The following is a 16,452-nucleotide window of genomic DNA, read 5'->3' as shown; positions in this document are numbered from 1 at the left end:
CCCAATTTGTTCTTTCTGCTTAAGGTTGCTTTGGCTATATGGGGTCTTCTCTGGTTCCATAAAAAGAGTATACTTATTTTTTTCTAGATCTGTGAAAAATTATGTTGATATTCTGATACATATTGCATTGAATCTGTAGATTACTTTGGGTAGTATAGACATTTTGACAATGTTGATTCTGCTGATCCATGAGTATGGTATAGTTTTCTGTCTGTTTATGTCCTCTGCTATTTCCTTCCTCAGTGTTCTGTAGTTCCTTCTGTAGGGGTCTTTCACCTCCTTAGTTAAATATATTCCTAGGTACTTTATTTTCTTTGTTGCTATTGTGAAGTGTATTGAGACATTGATTTGATTCTCAGCTTGGCAGTTGTTGGTGTATATGAATGCTACTTATTTGTGTACATTAATTTTGTAACTTGAGATTCTGCTGAATTTATTTGTCAATTCCAGTTGTCACTTGTAAAAATCTTTGGGGTTTTCTAGATATAAGATCATATCATCAGCAAAGAGTTATAGTTTGACCTCTTCTGCCCCCTTTTAGATATCCTTGATTTTCTTCTTTTCTTTAATTGCTCTGGCTAGGACTTCCAGCACTATGTTGAATAGAAGTGGCTATAGACAGCAACATTATCTGGTTCAAGTTTATGTGGGAACACATTCAATTTTTCCCTGTTCAGTATGATGTTGGCTGTGGATTTTTCATATATGGCTGGTATCATTTTGGGGTAAGTCCCATCTATGCCTATTTTGTTATGCTTTCTTATCATTAAAGGGTGCTGAATTTTGTCAAATGCTTTTTCTGCGTCTATTGAGAGTATCATATCGTCTTTGTGTTAACTTCAGTTAATGTGGTGAGGGAGCTATTACAATAGTCATCACAACTGGTATAAAGTGATATGTCATATGATTTTATCAGGGATTTTTTATATCCCTGGTAATTATTGATGTTGAGTATCTTATATCTATTGACCATTTGTATGTCTTTGGAGAAATATCTATTCAGTTCGTTTGTCCATTTTTAAATGGAGATAATAGTATTTTTGCTATTGACCTGTTTATTTTTGATATAAAGTTCTTATCAGGTATATGGTTTGCAAATATTTTCTCTTCTTCCATAGGCTACCTTTTAACTCTTTTAATTATTTTCGTTGCTGTAAGAAGGTTTTTAGTTTGATGTACCCACATTTATCTACTTTTGCTTTGCTCATCTCTGCTTTTGCTTTCATATCTGAAAAATCATCCCTAGGACCAAGGTCATGAAGCTTTTTACCTATATTTTCTTCTAGGACTTTTATAGTTTCCAGTCTTAAATTTAAGTCCTTCCCTACCCTCCAGCTTTATTGAGGTACAATTGACAATAATATTTGTAAATATTTAAGGTATAAAACTTGGGTTTTTTTGTTTGTTTGTCTGTTTTTTTGAGACAGAGTCTTGTTCTTTTGCCCTGGCTAGAGTGCCGTGGCATCAGCCTAGCTCACAGCAGCCTCAAACTCCTGGGCTCAAGCAATCCTACTGCCTCAGCCTCCCAGAGTGCTAGGATTACAAGCAAACTTGATGTTTTGATGTATGTATACGTTGTGAAACAATTACCATATTCAAGCTAATAAACATATCAATAACCTCACATAATTAACATTTTTGTGGGTAGAACACTTAAGATCCACGTTCTTCACAAATTTCAAGTATGCAATACAGTATTGCTTGCTACGTTCACATTGCTATACATTAGATCTCCAGAACTTTCATAACTGAAACTTTGTATCCTTTCACCATTGTGTATTCTTTTTAAATTTTTTAAAATTTTGACTCTTTTATTTAATTTTTTAAATTTCAGAATATTATCAGTGTACAAACGTTTTGATTACATATAATGCCTTTGCCTTGCCCAAGCCAGAGCTACAATCGTGCCCATCCCCCACAGAGTGCACTCTGCACCCATTAGTTGTGAGTTTACCCATCCCCACCACTCCCACTCACACCTGCTCAGGCCCGATGAATATTACTTCTGTGTGAGCACCTAAGTGTTGATCAGTTAGTACCAATTTGATGGAGAGTACATGTGGCGCTTGTTTTTCCATTCTTGTGAGAGTTCACCATTGTTTTTTGTGGTTGAGTAGTATCCCATGATATACACATACCACATTTTATTAATACACTCATGTATTGATGAGCACTTGGGTTGTTTCCACATCTTTGCAATCATGAATTGTGCTGCCATAAACATTTGAGTAATAAAGACCATTGTGAGTTCTGGACACCCTTTTTTTTTTTTTATTTCATCTTATTGTTATGGGGGATACAGAATTGCAGGTTACATACGTTGCCCATGTACTGCCTTTCTCCCCAAGTCAGAGCTCCAGGCGTGTCTGTTCCCCAGATAATGCGCGTTGCACCCATCATGTAGGTATATATCCCTCCCTTCCCCACCCCCCCCTTCCCGAGTCAGCACCTTCAAGCGTTACCATTCCCCAAAGGGTGCGCAATGCACTCATTGGTAGAAATACACCCATCCCCTCCCCCACCCCCCACCTCAGTCTGATATCCGATTGGTGTCGTTCCCAGATGTGTATTTAGGTGATGATCAGGGAAACCAATTTTCTGGTGAGTACATGTGATGCTTGTTTTTCCATTCTTGGGATACTTCACTTAATATAATGGGTTCCAACTCTCTCCAGGAGAACTATAGAGATGTTGTATCTTCATTATTTCTTATAGCTGAGTAATATTCCATGGTATACATATACCACAGCTTACTAATCCAATCATGTATTGATGGGCATTTGGGTTGTTTCCACATCTTTGCTATTGTGAATTGTGCTGCTATAAACATTCGGGTACATGTGTCTTTGTTACAGAATGATCTTTTTTCCTTTGGGTATATGCCCAGTAATGGGATTGCTGGGTCAAATGGCAGGTCTACTTGAATCTGTTTAAGATACCTCCATAATGCTTTCCACAGGGGTTGCACTAGTTTGCAGTCCCACCAGCAGTGTATGAGTGTTCCTGTCTCTCCACATCCACGCCAACATGTGTTATTTTGGGTTTTTTTGATAAAGGCCATTCTCACTGGGATTAAGTGATATCTCATTGTGGTTTTGATTTGCATTTCTCTGATGATTAGGGATGTTGAGCATTTTTTCATATGTTTGTTAGCCATTCTTATATCTTCTTTCGAGAAGTTTCTATTCATGTCATTTGCCCACTTTTTGATAGGGTTGTTTGATTTTTTCTTGCTGATTTTCCTGAGTTCTAAATAGATTCTTGTTATCAGTCCTTTATCTGATGTGTAGTATGCAAAAATTTTTTCCCATTCTGTAGGTGGTCTGTTTATTCTCGTGACTGTCTTGTTAAAAATTAATTGAGCATATATGTGTGGGTTTGTTTCTGGGCTCTCTATTCTGTTCCATTCATCTCTGTGCCTGTTTTATACTGTTTTAATTATTACAGCTTTGTAATACAATTGAAATGAGAAAGCATGATACTTCCATCTATGTTCTTCTTGCTAATTACTGCTTGGTTATTCAGAGTCTTTTGTAGTTCCATATGAATTTCAAGATTGTTTTCTCTATTTCTGTGAAAAATATCATAGAAAGTCTGGTAGGTATGGTATTGAAACTGTAGATCAGTTTGGTTAGTATGGACATTTTTAAAACATTAATTCTTTCTACCATGAATATGGGCTATCTTTCTATTTGTGTCTAATTTCTTTCATCAGTGTTTTATAGTATATAGTGTACAGATGTTTCACCTCATTGGTTGCATTTATGCTCATTTATTTTTTATTGATGCTGTTGTAGGTGAGATTGCTTTCTTAATATCTTTTTCAAATACATCATTGTTAGTGTATAGAAACACAACTGATTTCATATGTTGATTTTGCATCCTGAAACTTTACTGAATTGGTTTATTACTTCTAAGTTTTGGGTTGTCATTAGGGGCGTGTGTGGGGGTGTGTGTGTGTATGTGTGTGTACATATATAAGTATATATACACAGACATATATATATACACACACACACGTATATATTCAATTATGTCATCAGCCAACAGAAATAATTTTATTTCATCCTTTCTGATTTGGCTGCCTTTTATTTCTTTTTCTTGCCTGATTGGTCTGTTTAGGTCTCGGATATTATTTTGAATACAAGTGGTGAGAATGGGCATCCTCGTCTTTTTCCTGATATTACAAGAAAAGCTTTCAGCTTTTTACTGTTGAATATGACATCTACATTGGGCTTGTCATATATGGCCTTTATTGTGTTAAGGTCCATTACTTCTATATCTAATTTGTTGAGAGTTTTTAGCATTAAAAAAGTGGTGAACGTTGTCAAATGCTTTTTCTGCATCTACTTATTTGATCTTATGGTTTTTGCCCTTTATTACGTTAATGTGCTGTATCACATTTATTGATTTGCATGTATGGAACCATCCTTGCATCTTGGAGAAAAATTATTTGTTCATGGTACGAGATTTTTTTCATGTATTGTTGGATTTGGTTTTTCAAGGTTTTTTTTTTTTGAGGATATTTTGCATTTTTGTTCAAAGGGCTATTGGCCTATAATTTCATTTTTGGTTTGATGTGTTCTTGTCTGGCTTTGGTATCAGGATAATGCTGTCCTCATAAAATGAGTTTAGAATTTATCTTCAATATTTTGGAAGAATTTGGGAAGGAATGGCATTGATTCTTTTTTAAATCTTTGGTAGAATTTAATAGTGAAGCCATCTGGTCCTGGACTTTTCTTTGTTAACATGTGACAAAATTGTTCTTTAATTCACTAATAATGAGGGAACCAGTAAAATGTTACCATTGATTCATAGAAGAATTCAAAGCGCAAGACATAAATAGTAAGATAATGAATACTAAAATAAATTTATAAAGAAACAAGAATGGGTCAATAATCAAATGTTCAACTGCATGTACCTAATTTGCATTTATATGGACAACATTAATTTACATTATTATCAATTTTCTGCAACTGTGTATTATAAGACAGCTCAAACACAATTAAGGCATGGGAAGTTGCTTGCTGTTGAAAGAATTTGATTTGATGGTATATATTAGCTAAAGATTTTATATATACATTAAAAAACTCGGTTATAACTAAGACAAAGGAAGCAGAAATGTTTCTTCTTATGTTCAATGTACAACGTTGATTTAAAATGTTATTCTTTTCTTATTCACTTTGAAATATTAAACTAGCTTAATATTCACTTATTTCTGATTGTTGCTGAATAACCATGTTGCCTTTGAGAATGCACAGTAATTAATTGCTCCTAAAATTTCTCCAAAACAGGTTGACTACCTTTAATATTGTTTTCTGCTATATCTCCCAGGGAAACCATCATTGATTGGTACTGATGATCATTGTTTCTGTGACTTATAGAATCTTAAATTGTTATTAATCTATTCAGATTTTCTATTGCTTCATGGTTCAGTTTCAATATGGTATGTGTTTTTTTGGAATTTATCCATTTATTCTAGATTATCCATTTTGTGTAAAGTTGTGATCATAGTCTCATGATCCTTTGTATTTCTGTGGTTGCAGTTGTAATGATTCCTCTTTCATATATAATTTTTATTTTCTGAGTCCTTTTTCTTTTTCTTTTTTTAGCCTAGCTAAAGTTTTTTGATTTTGTTTATCATTTCAAAAAACAACCCTTACTTTTGCTGATTTTTTCTGCTATTATCCATTTAATTCATTTCTACTCTAATATTTATTATTTCCTACTTCTGAACACTTTTGGCTTAGTTTTTTCTTCTTTTTCTAGTTCCTTGAGTTGTAAAATTATGTTCTTTTAGATATTTATTCATTTTTTAACATTGAAATTTATTGCTATAAGCTTCCCTCTTAGCACTGGATTTGCTGCATCACATAGGTTTTGACATGCTGTGTTTCTGTTTTCCAGAAGTTTTTCAATGTAATGTGCCAAGATCCATCACAGGAATCACTACCTATGGAAGCTGTAGCCTTTCAAAATGCACTTCTTAAATAATAAGACTCGAAAGTTGAAAGTACTCCTTGATCATGGACTACAGAATGGGCAATATATTAGCAGGCACAAGAACAATATTAATCTTTTTGTACATTTATATCAGAGCTCTTGGGTGACTAGGTGCATTTTCAATGAGCAATAATATTTTGAAAGGAATTATTCTAGATACCATTAAGAACGTTTGCAATTCATGAGAGGAGATCAAAATATCAACATTAACTGGAGTTTGGAAAAATTGATTCCATCCCTTATGGGTGATTTTGAGATGTTCAAAATTTCAATGCAGGAAGTAACTGCAAATATGGTGGAAATAGCAAGAGAATTAAAATTAGAAGTGGAGCCTGGACTTTTCTGTTTCCATTAGTCTCAAGAAATTTTCTAACTTTTATTTTGATTTCTTCTTTGATACAGTGGTTTTTCAAGAATATATTGCTGAATTTCCACAAATTTGTAAATCTTCTAGTTTATCTTCTGTTATTGGTTTCCAGTTTCATTTCATTATGGTCAGAAAAGATACTTGGTATGATTTCAACCTTTTCCATTTGTTAAGACTTGTTTTATTACCTTACATGTGACAAGTTTAAGAGATAAAATTGTGTGTAATTGAGAAGAATGTGTATTCAGTTACTGTTGGCTGGAATGTTCTGTACTGTGTGTTAGGCCACTTGGTTTCTAGTGTTGTTCAGGTCCGCTGTTTTCTTATTTCTTTTCTGCCTGGTGTATCTATATATTATTGAAAAGGGGGCATTGAACTCTCCTACTACTATTTCTCTCTTTATTTTCATTAACATTTTAATTATACGTTTAGTATTTCTAATGCTTGGTTCATATATTATATATATATGTTATATATGTGTGTGTGTGTTATATGTATATATATATTACATATATATATATATATATATATATAGTTTTGTTATATATTCCTGATGAATTAACCCTTTTATCATTATATAATGTCCTTCTTTTTTTCTTGTGACAGTATCTGGCTTAAAGTTTATTGTGTGTGACATAAGCATGGCTAGCCCTATTCTATTTAAGTTCCCATTTGAATGAAATACCTTTTTCCATTCCTTCAATTTCAGCCTATGTATGTCCTTAAATTTAATCTGAATTTCCTGTAGACAACATATAGGTGAATTATATATTTTCATCCATTCATCTACTCTATATCTTTTGATTGGAGAGCTTAAACTATTTACATTTAAAGTAGTTATTGATAGGGAAGAACTAATGTTATTTTGTTAATTATTTTCTGTGTCTTTGGTATTTTGTCCTTTTTTACATTTTTTACTATCTTTCTTTCTGTTATGTGGATTGTTTGTATTGATATGTTTGGATTCATTTCTCTCTCTCTCTCTCTCTCTCTCTCCCTCCCTCCCTCCCTCTCCCCCCCCATATCTTGTATAAGTATTCACCTTGTCATTACCATGGGAATTACATTAAACATTGTATAGTCTATTTTATGTTGAAAATAACTTAACTTTAATTACACACAAAAACTCTACACTTATAATTCCCCTCCACACACATTGTTATTGATGTATCGATTTATATCTTCTTTATATTGTGTATTTATTAATGTATTTTCTATTTATAGTTATTTTAAAAACACTTGTCTTTTAACTTTTGTGCTAGAATTAAAACTGATTTACCCACCACTCTTACAGTATCATTACAAAATTCTGTATTTGCCCATATATTTATCTTTATCAGCAAGTTTTATACTTTCCTATGTTTCATATTAATATTTAGTACTCCTTAATGCAACTTGAAGAATTCCCTTTAGCATTTCTTATAATGCAGATATTATGGTGATGAATTCCCTCAGTTTTTGTTTGTCTGAGAATTTTTTAATCTTTTCTTCTTTTACTTTTTAATTTTGCCAGGTGTAGTATTCTTGGTTGTCATGTTTTTTTTTTTCTTTCAGTAAGTTGAATACATGAAAGATACATCAAAATTTTATATCTTTGGTGAAATTTTCACTTTGTTCATGCATTCTTCTCCTGATCTCATTAAGCATCTTTATAATAGTTATATTTTATTATTTTAGATAAATCATATATCTTCATTTCGTTAGCATTGATTTTTGGATATTTATTTGGTCCTTTGTGACATATTTTTCTGTTTCTTCATTTTCTTTGACTCTTTGTGGTGTTATCCGCACATTAGAGAAAAACAGCTACCTCTCCCAGTCTTCACAGACTGTCCTGATATAGAAAAAGACTCACTAATCATCTCTACCAGAGGTTTCGGGTCCTTTCAATCTTTCATTCTAGTCCAACCTATTTTCTTTGTTCTTAGCACCCTGAGGTGACTCTGAAACAAGTGAGATTGCAGTCAGTTTCTTGGACAACACCCCAAAAAACTGATCATAGTTAGCTTTGTCCAACTCTTTCACTCCAGGGAAGAGTTGAAAACTGTTATTATTATTATTATTTTTATTAATCTGCTCACTCTGTGCTGAGCCATGGGGGAGGGGCTCAGCACTAACATGACAACTGTTAGTTCCAACTGTCATCCTTTTGTTTGCTGGCCCACAGGCAGCTACAATACACTGTGCCTTTTGAGTGCCACAAGACAAGCCATCCTTTGGAAGTCCCTAGAAAAATTGGGGACATTGAACACGTAGTCCAACCCCTTCCCCTCCCCAGGGAAAAGCTGGGAGCTGGGGTTTTTGATATTCTCACTCTGTTCTGAGCAAAGAGATGGCACATAGTAACTGTCAGACTAAACTGTCATCTCTGTTCTCACTAACTCCCAGACAGCTAGAATATGTTGGGTCACATCAGCATTATGAGACAAACTATATAGAAGCCTGTTCTCTGAGAAGCCCCCACAAAAGTTGAGGCATTGGACCATGCAGCCTATAAATTTTTCTCCCCAGGAAGAAGTTGAGAGGTGAGATTTTTTCTATCTGTCTACTCTGTGCTGAGACAGGGGAGTGGGCTATTAAGACTGCCAGCCCAAACTGCTCAAATGTTTTCCTTTTGTGTCTTCCTCCTGATCAGAGGACACAGGGAAATCTCCATTAGGCCATTTGTTTCATTAATAAAAATGAACCTGTGCTCCACTTCTGAATTTTCTTTTTTCTTTCTGAGCACATAACATGCCTTTTTCTCTTTGTTCTTTTCTCATCATTTTTAAAATGGTTGTTTTGCTTCTCTGTTGGTTGATTAACTCTAAGTAAAATACCATCAATACCTTTGACACTGTCATTATTGTATTTGTTAAAAATAGGTTAGCTTAATATATAAAGTTCCCTCATAAAACTCCAAGTACATTTAAGTATTACCTAATATCCATTTACAAGTCCATGTATGACTTTCTCTTGTCACTTCATTTCTGTATGCTTCTATTGAGTGTTATTCTATTAGCAAGTACTTCCAAAGACAATCTTGAATAAGGACATTTACTGAATTGACAAGTAGCTATGATTATTGATTTGTGACAACCAACCATATATATGGCTCCTATTCTTGCTTAATATGTATTATACCCTTATAATTTTACAGTGAAAACCAACTATAAATATTTTACTTTTCAGAATTTGTCAAAGCAGGAAATCCAAATAAAATAAGAATGTGTTCAACATGCACATGTGTTCTAACATAACTGATGATGCTTCCTAATTGATAATAATAAGTAGATTATTATATATTTTATAATTACCAGATTTTTTATCATGTACAACAGACACTAATTTTGAAATATGTAATGGGAGATTTATATATATCCTTATTTTGAAGTTTTAATCAAACATTGAGCTCAATACACTGGAGAAATATAGAAACTGTGGAATATTGTTTTATCAATGTAAAGAGCAAGGGGAATTTTAGGGTTTATATCCAAGTCATTACTAAGAACTATATCACTTCTATCATTTACCTCAGTATCTTGGAATGCATGGTTTATAATATTGTGAATATAAGTCTAAGTTTTCAAGCCAAACCAATCCTGGCATCTCCACCTTAGCATTAATGAAAGGTCTAGGGGAAATAAAAGAAAAGCCCTAGTCTTAAATATGACACCATTTAAAACCATGAGATCCTCGTCAAGGAGCAATTTAATCAGAGGTAACTTGATTCTTTCTGAGATATTTTATAGTTTTTTCCCTGTATGGATAGTGAAATAATGTTACAATTTAAGATTCTATAAGTCACAGAAACAATGATCATCAGTACCAATCAATAATGGTTTCCCTGGGAGATATACCAGAGGACAATATTAAAGATAGTCACTCTGTTTTGCAGAAATTTTTGGAGCAATTAATTAGTGTGCATTGTCAAAGGCAACATGGTTATTCAGCAACAATCAGAAATAAGTGAACATTAATCTAGTCTAATATTTTAAAGTGAATAAGAAAAGAATATCATTTTAAATCGACGTTGTACATTGAACATAAGAAGAAACATTTCTGCTTCCTTTGTCTTAGTTATAGCAGAATTTTTTTAATGTATATATAAAATCTTTAGCTAATATATACTATCAAATCAAATTCTTTCAACAGCAGGCAACTTCCCTTGCCTTAATTGTGTTTGAGCTGTCTTATAATACACAGTTGTAGAAAATTCATAATAATGTAAATTAATGTTGTCCATATAAATGCAAATTAGGTACATGCAGTTGAACATTTGATTGTTGACCCATTCTTGTTTCTTTATAAATTTATTTTAGTATTCATTATCTTACTATTTATGTCTTGCGCTTTGAATTCTTCTATGAACCAATAGTAACATTTTACCGGTTCCCCCATTACTAGTGAATTAAAGAACAATTTTGTCACATATTAACTTTGAATTTTTATGGGGGTCATCATTTTGCTTTACTTAAAAAAAAATTCTTTGGGGAGAAATAAAAAGGCAGATTAGTGGTGACTCCCTGGCTCTCTGTTCCCAGAGAAGGAGGTGAAGAACTCAGATGGCTGCACATGAGTGGATCGTTCCCCCCTAAGAACAGTGTTGTGAATCTGCACAGAAACAGTGTGGGACACGCAGCACACGAAAAAGGTGAATGGGAGATAAGATCGCAAAGACCAGAGAGTGTGAGATATACAGCATGGGACGACCGTGCCCACCCAGCCACCAATGCAGTGTGATCTGACCCACAGGAGGATACCTGGCTCCTCCACTGACCTCTACACTGAGTCAAACAAGGATGCTTCTGAAGTTGGTGTGAAGTTGTGGCATGGGATGACAGGCTCTGTGGAGAGGAGACAACAGTGGGGAACATTCTGAACTCATGAGTGCTCTGTGCTAGGACCACACTGGGTTGGGGAGGGACTGGTGTGAGTGGGCACTTCCCACGACCACATGATGGAATCTGGAGACAGGCACCTCATCTCTAGTGGTGAGCGAGACCAGAACTAAGGAAGTGAATGCTGAAAAGGGGGCTCAGCCCCTTGAAGCTGTGACAATTCAGCTAGCTCAGGGTGGAACAAAAAGAGCAGGACCCTCTGCTAAGCAGTCATGAGACTGCGGGACTGTGATGGAAAGGGGACAGCTGGAGGCCTGTTGATTCAGCTCACTGAAATGGCATCTGCCAACTCCTGAGTGGTCACCCCCAGTGCTAGCTCTCCACAGGTGGGCAGCTGTCATTTTGGGGGCCCATAGCCCAGAGATGCTACAGTACACTGCGGTTCTGGGCAACAATTCTCCCCCAGCCTGGGGACTTTCATGTCAGGAGCAGAGGGCTCTGCCCTTGGAGGTAGGGAGAAGGGAGAAAAGCTGCTTTCTCTGTGTGGCTGGCATGAATATATGGGACTTTCGTGCTGAAAAATAGAATGCAACCTGTTGATTAGCCTAGCTAGGCCAGGGGTCAGTGGGAAAAATCTTCAGTGCTTCACCCCAATACTAGTTCTCAAGGAGTGCGAGGCTGCCATCTGTGGGATCCCTAGATACTGGGGCATGTGGTGGTCTTGGGCAACACCCCTCCAACAGTCTGGCTACTTTTACACCAGGAACAGCAGGATATACACTTGGAGGTGGGGAGAGGCGAGAAAAGCTGCTTTCTCTGTGCAACTGGTGTGAATCTGTGGGACCTTGGTCCTGAACAATAGTTGGCAGCATATTGATTCAGCCTGCCAGACTGGCTTAGGTCATCTAATAGGAACATAACTCTATGGCTTGATCTCTGAGTCCGGGCAGCTGTCAGCATTGGGGTTTGTGGACAGGGAAGGAAAATCCTGGCCAGAGACCTCAGCAATTGCACCAATTGAACCCTCCCATCAGCAACAGACTCCTAAGTGTGGTAAAAGAGCCAACAATAACATATTAGCAACTCACACTAGCAACAGATCAAGCAACCATAGAAGAACATAAACCCAGGCTTGCAGGCACCAGCTGCAATCTGTCTTGCCCTTACCTGGACCTTAAAGGGAAATAGGACCCAAGTAACTCTTGGGAGTGGCAAGTCCCTTCCCAAAGATTGGGGCATTTGTATACCCCACCCAGGGGACCAGAGCCTAACTCAGAGACATCAGATTACTTTGATAACTGGCTCCTCCATGCAAACTACAACCGACAAAAGAGGGTAACCCCATAGCTTAACACAATGCCTTCCATCTCAAGCTATAAGAGGGCAGTGGAGTCATACACACAAGTGTGATCCACCACCTGTGAGCTTAAGCTGGGTGACCAAACTTACTAATCTTTTTGGCAAGAGGTGAAGACACAGGTCAGAGGTAACCCAAATTGCTAAAATACCACTAAGGCAATACAGGACCAGTGTGTTTCTCCCCAGTATTGTCAAAGAAAATCCCTTTAGGACTTGGAGATAGCACCATAAATGCGTCCTAACACCCCCAGTTCTCATAAAAAGGAGCGTGATGAGAAAGAATCAGCAAAGAATGCAGGAAACATGAGAGATCAAAGAGGAAAGTCACACCTAAAAAAATCATTAGACCCTCAACAAGGGATACCAATTTAAACAAAATGATTAAAATGATGAATGAATAATTCCAAATATGGATTGTAAGAAACCTGAGTGGAATCAAAGAGAAAATAGAAACCCAATGAAAGGAAGCCACAAGAACAAGACAGGAAATGAATGAAAAGTTCTCTAAAGAAATTGAAATAGTACAAAAGCAACAAACATTAATACTGGAAATGAAAGAGACATTCAAGGAACTACAAAACACAGTGGAAAAACCTTAAGAATAAAATGGATCACACAGAGGAAAGAATCTCACAGCTTGAAGATAATGCCTATGTGCTAAACAAATCAGATGAAGAAAAAGAACACAGAAGCAAGAGACAAGAACTAAACATACAAGAAATGTGGGCATATGTAAAAAAAACTAACTAAATATAAGAAGTATAGACAATCTGGAGAGAGAAGACGAAAATACAAAAGGGCTGGAAGATCTATTTTTTGGAATACTGGAGGAAAACATACGTGGCCTGGCCAGAAATCTACATATCCACACACAAGAAGCACACAGAATACCTGGCAGCCTCGATGTGAAAAGGCAATCACCACGTCACATATTTATTAGGCTGGCCAAAGAAAACACAAAACAGGCAACCCTTCAAGCAATGAGACAAAAAGAGCAGATCACCTACAAAGGAAAACCTATCAAACTAACTGCAGAGTTCTCAACTGAACCCTTACAAGCTAGAAGGAACTGGGAACTCATCCTTAATCTTCCAAAACAGAATAATGGCCAAACTAGAATTCTTTACCTGGCAAAACTAAGCTTCATCTATGAGGGAGAAATAAAGAATTTCCCAGACAAGCAATCACTGATGGAATTTACAAAGACCAGACCTGCCCTGCAGGAAGTACTCAGACCTGCATTCTTTACTGAAAAGCACAATAGACACCCACCAAAATAAAAGCACTCAAGAGTTAAAGTCCTGAACCTGGATACCACAATCGCTCAAGAGCTAAAGCAAAACAACAAGAATTTATCCAACCATATGAACAGAAATATACCACAAGTAACAATTCTTTCAATAAATGTGAATGGCTTGAATTGTCCACCTAAGACACATAGACTGGCTGAGTGGATGAAAGATCATAAGCCAAGTATCTCCTGTCTCCAGGAAAGGCATCTAACTCACAAAGATGCTTTCAGACTCAAGGTCAAGGGTTGAAAAACAAACTTCCAGGCAAATGAAAGTCAAAAGAAAGCAGGGGTGGCTATTATTTCAGATAATATAAACTTCAAAATAGCAAAAGTTAAGAAGACAAAGATGGCCACTATATAATGGTGAAAGGAAAAATGCAACAAGAAGACTTAACAATTCTTAATATTTATGCACTCAGCACAGGAGCACTCAGATACATAAAGCAAAACCACTTTGATCTAAATAGCATGATAAATAGTAATATCATAGTAGCTGGGGATTTCAACACCCTGCTGACTGAACTGGACAGATGTTCAAACCAGGAAATAAGCAAAGAAACAATGGACTCAAACATAGCTCTAAACAAAGGGTTCTAACAGACATCTACAGAACATTCCACCCACAAATAGCCGAACACACAGTATTCTCATCAGCACATGGAACTGTCTCCAAATGGATCACATCCTAGGTCACCAATCAGACCTGAACAAATTTTAAAAAATAAAAATTATACCATATATCTTCTCAAACCACAGTGGTATAAAATTAGAGATCAATTCAAACAGAAACACTTAACACTTCACAAAGTAATGGAAATGAAACAATGTTTTGCTGAACGACTATTGGGTCAAGAAGGAGATCCAGATGGCAATCAAAACATTCTTTGAACTAAATGATAATGGAGACACAAGTTATCAAAATCTATGGGATACGGCAAAAGCATTCCTGAGAGGAAAACTAACAGCATTAAATGCTCACATCCAAAAGACAGAAAGCTCAAAAATCAACAAACTAGTAAAATATCTCAAGGAAATCAAAAAAGAAGAGCAAATTAATTGTAAACCTAGCAGAAGAAAAGAAATAACTAAGATCAGAGCAGAAATAAATGAAATTGAGAATAAAAGAACTATACAGAACATCAATAAAAACAAAAATTGGTTTTTTGAAAAGGTAAACAAAATTGAGAGCCCTGTTGCCAGATTGACAAGAACTAGAGATCATTTGACAAAATCCAGCACACTTTTATGATAAAAACTCTTAACAAAGTAGGCATAGACTGGATATACATTAAATTATTTAGGCCATATACAATAAACCCACAGCCAATATCATGCTGAAAGGGGAAAAATTGAAAGCATTCCTGCTTAGAACTAGAACCAGAGAAGGTTGCTCACTATCTCCACTTCTATTCAACATAGTATTGGCAGTCCTTGCCAGTGCGATCAGACAAGAGAGGGGAATTAAGTGTGTCTGAATGGGGGCAGAAGAGACCAAACTCTCACTCTTTGCTGATGATATGACATTATATCTAGAAAACCCCAATGATTCAACCAAGAGACTCCTGGAATTGATAAATGAATTCAGTAAAGTCTCAGGATACAAAACCAATGCACACACATCAGTGGCATTCATATATGCCAATTACAGTCAAGCTGAAAATCAAATCAAAGATGCAACACTTCTCACAATAGCATCAAAGAAATTAAAAATTAAATATGTAGGTATATATGTAATTAAGGAGGTGAGAGACATATATAGAGAGAATTATGAAACACTGAGAAAAGAAATAGTAGAAGATGTAAAAAGATGGAAAACTCCACCATGCTCATGGATTGGCAGAATTAATATTGCTAAAATGTCCATACTATTTAAAGTGATCTACAGAATTAATGTAATCCCTATAAAATACCATCATGATTCTCATAGATCTAGAAAAAATAATTCTATGCTTCATATGGAACCAGAGAAGACCTTATATACCCAAAGTAATCTTAAGCAAAAAGCCAAGTTGGGAGGCATCAGTCTGCCAGACTTCAAGCTTTAGTACAAGGATATAGTAACCAAAAAAAAAAAAAAAAGCAAAAAAAACACATGGTACTGGCTCTAGAACAGAGACATAGATTTTTGGAGCAGTACTGAAAACCCAGATATAAATCCATTCTTATATTGTCATCTAATGTTCGACAAAGCAGACAATAATATACATTGAGGAAAAGAATCTCTATTCAATTAATGGTGCTTGGATAACTGGATAACCACATGAAGACGGTTGAAACTGGATCCCCACTTTTCACCTTTCACAAAAATAAACTCATGATGGATAACAGACTTAAATCTAAAGCACAACACTTTAAGAATTCTAGAAGAAAATGTGGGGAAAACACTTATAGACTGCGGCTTAGGCAAAGAATGTATGAAGATGACCCCCTAAGCAATCACAGCAGCAACAACAATTAATAAACGGGACTGATTAAATTAAAAAGTTTCTGCACAGCCAAGGACATTATTATTAGAGCAAATAGACAACCTACAGAAAGGGAGAAAATATTTGCATTCTTCACATCTGATAAAGGGCTATTCCTCCAAGATGAATAGAGGAATAGCACAG

This window comes from Eulemur rufifrons, chromosome 30 (assembly GCF_041146395.1).
Source record: "Eulemur rufifrons isolate Redbay chromosome 30, OSU_ERuf_1, whole genome shotgun sequence".
Lineage (NCBI taxonomy): Eukaryota > Metazoa > Chordata > Mammalia > Primates > Lemuridae > Eulemur > Eulemur rufifrons.
Note: the sequence above shows the minus strand (reverse complement) of the source record.